We start from the raw sequence: 7130 nt of genomic DNA, 5'->3' as shown, positions 1-7130 counted from the left end.
CCTTTGCAAATCTTAGCAAACTCTCGCCACCCAGCAGGAGCATGCGCTTTACAGATACAAGTCCACTTGTCACTGTCACTCCAGAAGCTGCGACCCCGCTCCTTCTGCCAGTGGGGAAGCTGAGATGTGGTGAAGAGAGTAATTTGAAATGAAATAATTTACTTCAAATGATAACTAAGGCAAGAGCAGATGGCCTGTATCCAAGTCCGGGCCCTCATTGCCACATGCGCAGCCTTCAGCACATTTCGGATGTGGCATCAGAAAGTCATTACAGGTTTAACCGATGAAGAAGACAGGACGATGCCAGCTGGGTCGTGCTGAGAGCATGGCTGTGCGCACACATGGTTAGCAGGCAGCGAGTCCCTCACCTTCTGTCCCTGCACAGGAGCCCATTGCCAGCAGTGTGGGTTTTTTGGTTTAATTAATTAATTAATTAATTTTGCTGTTTCAATCAGGTACCATCTGGCATTGCTAAAACCCCAGAGGTGAGTTTCTGCAATGCCCGAATTGTGTTTAGTGTCATTGAAAGCTTAGCAACCCTCCTGCAGAATAGAGGCGTCCCAGGACTACTTCAGGTGGGAACTGTCAATCTCAGTAACTCATGGAGAAGGATTTTCAAAGATTAATAAGTCCACCTGGGAACAGCAAAGCACTGCGACGGGAGTACTAAACTTGCGAGCATCTCTGAAGAGGCGGAGGCAAAGAGAAACTATAAAAGGCAAAAATGAAGAGGGTTACGTAAGTTGTTTTGAGTCAGTTCTCCCTTACCATAGAATCAATAGAGAGGCATCTGTCCTCAGGCAGCTGCTGTGCGGAGTCTCTGTAGGAGTGTTTTCCGTGCAAGGTGGCAGTTCCGGCAGGGCCTGACGGTTCTCGTCATGACGTATACATGTATGAAATGCTCTTCATGAATCAGAGCTTGATTTATTCACTCGACACAGCGACTCCTGGTGGATCTGACCCATCTCAGCTTTGAGGGCTTCCTGTGGCTGGCAACATAACCTGAATGCTTTCTGGCACTGCGCACGACCTAGGTCTCACACCAGACTTTCCGCGTCAGCTTGTCTAGACAAGGTTCTGGGCACATGCACTTTAAACTGATCTGCTACTGTACCTTCCATGGTTCAAATCCAATGATGGGGGCCGTGCCACGCTCAACAGGCTAATTCTCTACTCAGGTATCCTATATGGGTGCTGGCTCATGTCCCAGCTGCTCTGCTTCCCAGCCAGCTCCCTGCTGCTGGCCTGAGAAAGCTGTGGAGGATGGCCCAAAGCCTTCAGACCCTGCATCCACATATAAGAGACCCTGAAGGATATCCCGGCTCCTGACTTCAGATCAGCTCAGCCCTGGCCATGGCAGCCATTTGGAAAGTGAACCAGCCAATGGGAAATAGTTTTTCTGTCTCTCCTCTCTGTAAATCTGCTTTTCCAAATAAATAAATAAATCTTAAAAAAAAAAAATCCAGTGATGGCTTTCCACTGCTTTTAGGTGAAAATCAAAGAAAACCAGAACAATTCTTTATAGCTGTATGGTCTTATGGGGTCCTGCGTTCTGACTGTCTCCCATGATTCCCATGGTTCCCATCCCCAAAGTGGCCTCCTCCCAGCCTCCTGGCTGATCCCTGGAGCAGCAGCTGGGCCTCTGTCCCCAGAACCCATGACTTCACTGGGAAGGGAAGACCTTGTGCATAGCCTCAGAGTCCAGCTCCATCCAGTCTCTGGCCCAGGGCAGAGGAGTGCATGAGGGTGCTAAGCAAGTCTGGAAGTTCCCTGATACACATCTCTTCACTGGCTGGAGTGTACTGTTCTCTCCCTTTGCAAATACACCAACCTTCATGACTCGCTTGTAGTGAACAGAACGTGTTGCTTTGTAACTGCCAAACCTTGCACCTTCCTCTGCCATATGCACCTGTGAGTTATTCTGAATCCCAGAGATGTCACATGTGAAGCCCACAAAGACTGATAGACACACAGCTGGACAATGCCTGCTCATCCAACTCCCAGCTGTTTGAGTCTATGCAGCCCTGACATCATGTACGGATTCAAAGGCCTCTGAGATGGCCCCAGCCCTAGATGCCACCTGAGTATGCAATCAGGAGAGGGCAAGAGTCAGACCCATGTAGCTGAGTGTAGCCAGCCCCCAGATCCAGGAATAATCCCAGTAGCACATGGAGGTTGCTGTTCATGTGACAGAGTTAGGCTTGCTTGTTTCGCCGCAGGAGTGACCAGGGAGTCCTTGGACACTATTGAGGAAACAGAGCCTGAGGTGTTGGTGGAGATGGGCTGCCAGCCCCAGTGAGCTTCGCAAGACAGGTGCCTCTTGCACGCTGGCATTGGAGGAGCAGCCTGGGATTCTTCACGTGTAAATGTCATCCAAATACTGAACCCCTATGATGAACACAAAGAAACCCCAACAAACGCACAACCTAGAAAGGAAGATGGCTTTAATGACAGTCAAGCAAAGATGAGTAAAATGCTAATTCACTCAGAAAAGTTAGTCCAGAACTAAGGTTTTCCCTGCTAGGGAAACCAGCTAGCCTTTCCTTTCTTTGTGAATGCGAGATTCCCCATGGAATGTTTCTCAGCTGCATCAAGGCATCAATTAAAGCACCTGACAGACGAGCTGATGCAGCACCAGTGTTGACTGATGACATGGAAAGGAATCACAGCAGTGAAGGCTTGTCCTGGGCAAATCAACGGCAGAGCTCGGGGCTGAGCCTAGCATCTAAGATTTCTGGTCCAGCGTGTGCCTTGCAAGACACAGATGCTCGTTGGATTTACATAACACCCTTAAGAAACACTTATGAGCTAACACTAGGTGCTGCGAAATATAACTTCAATTTTCCAAAACCCTAGGAGGTAGATGATATTGAGAATTTTCATCACAGCATAAAGAGACAACTAGTATACAGGCTGGTTAAGTGCAAGCCCCATGTTAGTACCTGCTTCAAAAATATGCAAGAGGGGCCCTGGGTTTCAGAGGGACCCACACTGGTTTCCTATAGCTTCCCTCTGGATCAGGGAATCCATAGCACCAGCGTTCTTCTCCTGAAGCCCTGTCCTACTTTCTAGACCATGCCCAGGTCCCCAGGGGCCCAGAACTCCCTTACTGGAGATGTGAATTCACCCCAGAGCAACTGAGTTAGATGATCTGGAGTAGAGCCCAGCTAACCTCCCAGGTGCTTCCCATGTGGCTAAGGTTTGGCAGTGACTCGTCTTGAACACCACTGCACATATGAGCAGCCTCTACAAACACCAGAATTCTGACCAAATAACAGGAGTGGCAAGGAAGCAAAGTGGTAGTGGGCTAAAGCAACTTGGTGGATGAATTCACAGGTGATCCTATTCCTCCAAATACAAGGATCCCAGATGAGCCAAGAACCTGCCTTGACCAACCTGCACTGCAGCACATTGGTGGATAAATTTTGTCACTGAATAAAATTTCTTGCTACCCTTTGGGTTCCCAAGGCTGTGCTCCATTCCAGTCTCCACTGCAGATCTTCCTGCAAAGGGATCTGAGCTTCCCTTTCTCATTTGCTTGTAGAATGTCTAGTAACAAACTGAATGCCAATGTCCAGCATTTGGCCTCTCCTCCCTCTGCTTCCCAGAACAGGAACCTGCTAAACAGGCTAAACAGAGTCCAGAGGGAGCATTTTCAAGGTGAGGAGAAGTAATGCCATAAAGACAGGCCAGAGTTCCAACCAATTTCATCTTCTTGTCATTGAGACTTTACACAATCTAGTAAAAAATTATGGGCATCTAGTTTCCTTTATGGCCAAAAAGACTGTCTCCAGACTCACGAGACTTTTTAATAGATTTTAAAGCCAGGTTGTTAACTCGGAGACTGGAACAGAGCCTTGCAGTGTCAGATTACGATCAGGGAAAGCTAACCTTGGTGCGCTGCGGCCATGGGAGAGTGGAGTTAGTCTCGACCTGGAGGAAACTCTGACCTCTGGGCTTGCAGCTTCTTCCGTGTTGCAGCATGGGCTGTGGGTGCCCTGGCTACATCCGTTGCTGTGTTGATGACCGCTTAATGCGAATGTCCTTGACCCTGCCTGAGGGTTTGTGTCTGACCAGTGGAGCACACAGTGTGTGTGGAGAGAGAGGTTTCTAGAAGCAATGTCCCCAAGAGCAGCACTCAGTCAATGGTAGACTAGGAATTGATTCATAAGCAACCTGCCCCTCTCCTCGTTGTTCTGGAGGAGGGTCTTGCCTTCCTCCTTAATATCCCAAGGAGACTCAAGTGTCTGTGCCAGAGGGAGTTGGTTTGAGAATGTGCCTATTCCTGCATTTTCTCTTCTCCAACTCCTTCTGCGTCTCACAGAAAGGGAAAAACATGGTTTCAGTGTAAAGCATAGTTTGCTCGACCCCAACAGAAACCGCTGCAGCAAACAAAGCCTAGAACTCATGGTGGTAGGGCAGTGCGCAGCCCGGACTTACCTGGCCGTGAGAGCTGCTGTGACCACTCCAGCTGCTTTTGGAACTGTTGCATCTCATGTGAGCTGTAAGTAGATGATACTTCTGTAATTTACATTAGAATTAAGTTGTGTCTTGAGTAGCATGGAAAGAAGTTTTCTGTAGAGCGACCTTGCCCCACCACTCCTAGCAGGTGCCCAGATGAGACTCCCTGGTTTCCTGTGCAGAGGAAGCCAGGGGAATCCAATGGAACCCTAGCCAGCTCTGGGTCTGTGCCTCCAACACTGTCGTATGCTTCTGCTTGGGGGTATAGTAAACCAGCCATGAAAAGGGAGTGTTGAAATTGCAGATCGAAGAACTGGCCATTTGAGGACACACAGAGACCATTTGCTCGCAATTTTACAACCGCTGTTCAAGGCAACACAGCATCTGCAAGCTCCCCGGTGTTTGGGGGAAAAGGCGGCGTCTAATGAGCCATCAGAGGGTTGTGCTTCGATTTCTCTGCACATGAACACTTACTTCCCTTTTATCCCAGCTGCATCTGAGCCCACTGTGCTGCGACACAACATAATTAACCACGGAGTGTCAGAGACGGGTGATAATTTTTAGTTTATTCTCAGCTCATTTTCAAGCAAAATTTTAGCTTGAAAATACTTCTGCCTTTGGCAGTAACTCTCAGAAGTGGAATTTGCTGGAAGCCTTCTATTTTCATCACTCTGATTGCTTTATTTAGGTTGCAAATCACTGATTTGGTGCGTGAGAAATTGCCATGTTTGGGACAGCAAAGATTTTGGTTAATAGATTGATGAGATTCCCACTTGTTTGTAAAATATTTTTTAAAAAAAGCAGACTCAGAGTTTCAACTCATCGCTCATTGTGTTCAGGACAGCGAGAAGACAGGAACCTCCGTCATCATTTCAACTCTGCGGTTTGTTTGTTTGTAAGGATTTACATATGTACTTGGAGGCAGAATCGCACGGAGAGGGAGACAGAGATCTCCCATCCACTGGCTCTCTCCCCACGTGGTGACAACGACCAGGGCTTTCCTTCCAATTTTCACCTGCCTGCTCACACACACACACCCCTGATCAGAAAGGACATGGTTGAGGGGCAGAGGTGCCCCAAAACCTTACTGTCTGGAAATCGCACCAGGGGAATTAACGTAACAAGTTTTATTGAGGGGTCCTCGGAAGATTCATGCAACAGGTTCAATATGAAAGAATCATTTGCACCAAAATAAACATCCTTTAGTTCCATTCCCTATGAAGTTTTAACTTAAAAAAAAAATTATTTTATTTATCTGAAAGACAAATTGACATACAGGGAAAGAAACAGAGAGGTCTTGCACCTGCCAGTTCATTCCATGAACGGTGATAGCTCAGTCTTTGGGTCCCTGCCACCCCCGTGGGAGACCAGCACCATATTCCTGGATCCTGGCTATGGCCTAGGCCCAGGGCTGGCTGCTACGCGTATTTGGAGAATAATTCAGTAGATGAAGAGTTCTCTCTCTCTGGTATTTCTCTCCTTCTTAAATAAGGGGGTATCTCTACTAACAAACAGACATTGTAATATAGATTCCATTCCTGAATCTAGCCATGCCAAGGCTACCTTTTTCTTTTTTACATCATTAACTGAAGAAAACTGGGTGTCCTTTAAAGATTTATTTTTTAAGATGAAGAAAGAAAAAAGTCAGAATGAACAAAGCCCAGTGTGTAAGGTGGATGCTTAATGATCTCCCATTAAAACTCACAAAATTGCTCGTCTGATGAGATGAGCAGGGACACGGATTCCTGGTAGACATTTCTCTGTGGGGCAGATTTCCTGAGAGTTTTTCCACTGGAACCTTGACTAGCTTTTGAACTTCTCTCTTAATAAGCAGAAATTATCATTCGTGGGCCTAGCAGGAAGCTAGGAGGCAGGAAGAACATCGCCATGGCCTTTGCCCTCTGTCCTTTGACCTTAGCCCTTTGGCTTGTGCCTTGGCTGGCGCCACCTGGTGGCAGCAGTTTGGCTGCAGGATCGCACTGGCCAAGCTAAGTTTCATCTCTCACTGCAATCCTTGGAAGAAATGCTCCAGAGTCTTCAGGTCCCTTGTTTAAAATTACATGAGTCAGGGTGGGGGTGCTCTGTGGCCGTGCTTGGATTTGCCCACCGTTCCTGTTTTGTCTGCGTGTAATCAGGCATGACGGTGGCGTGGCCTGTCATCATTGGGGATGGAGTGGCCTTGCAGGGAGCGCTCTGGGAAGATGCTGGACGCAGGCCAGATGCTAACAGCAGACCTGCTGCCAGGAGGCCAGGAATCTGCTTCTGTTTCTCTGACCAAAAATTCAGTGTCAAATAAACTGCTTCTTCGAGTTGGACTCTCCAGAGAAACCAAAAAGGCAGGGTTGATTCCCCAGGTTCCCACCGGCACACACACAACGCCTTTGGAAGAGTAATTAAAATTTCATGTCAAAGCCACCTGAATTTGAGAACAATGAAATTCAGGTTTTGCTTCTTACAGGCACAATCTAGAGACACACGGTCTCTGAATCTGACCTACTTTAAAGTGGTAATAATCTGTGTGTGTGGGGGGGATTAGCTTGTGGATGCTAAATAATTTACTTTCAAATTCCATTACAGTTACTGTGATATTTATGTGGCAGCACACTTTCCAATTTCATGACCTTGAATATATTGCTTTTCTTCCTTTCCACCTTACTGATATTTAGCAA

Source organism: Ochotona curzoniae, unplaced genomic scaffold (assembly GCF_017591425.1).
Source record: "Ochotona curzoniae isolate NIBS_2020 unplaced genomic scaffold, NIBS_Ocur_1.0 contig_1302, whole genome shotgun sequence".
NCBI classification, from domain to species: domain Eukaryota; kingdom Metazoa; phylum Chordata; class Mammalia; order Lagomorpha; family Ochotonidae; genus Ochotona; species Ochotona curzoniae.
The sequence above is the reverse complement of the archived record's forward strand: the minus strand, read 5'-3'. Positions refer to the sequence as shown.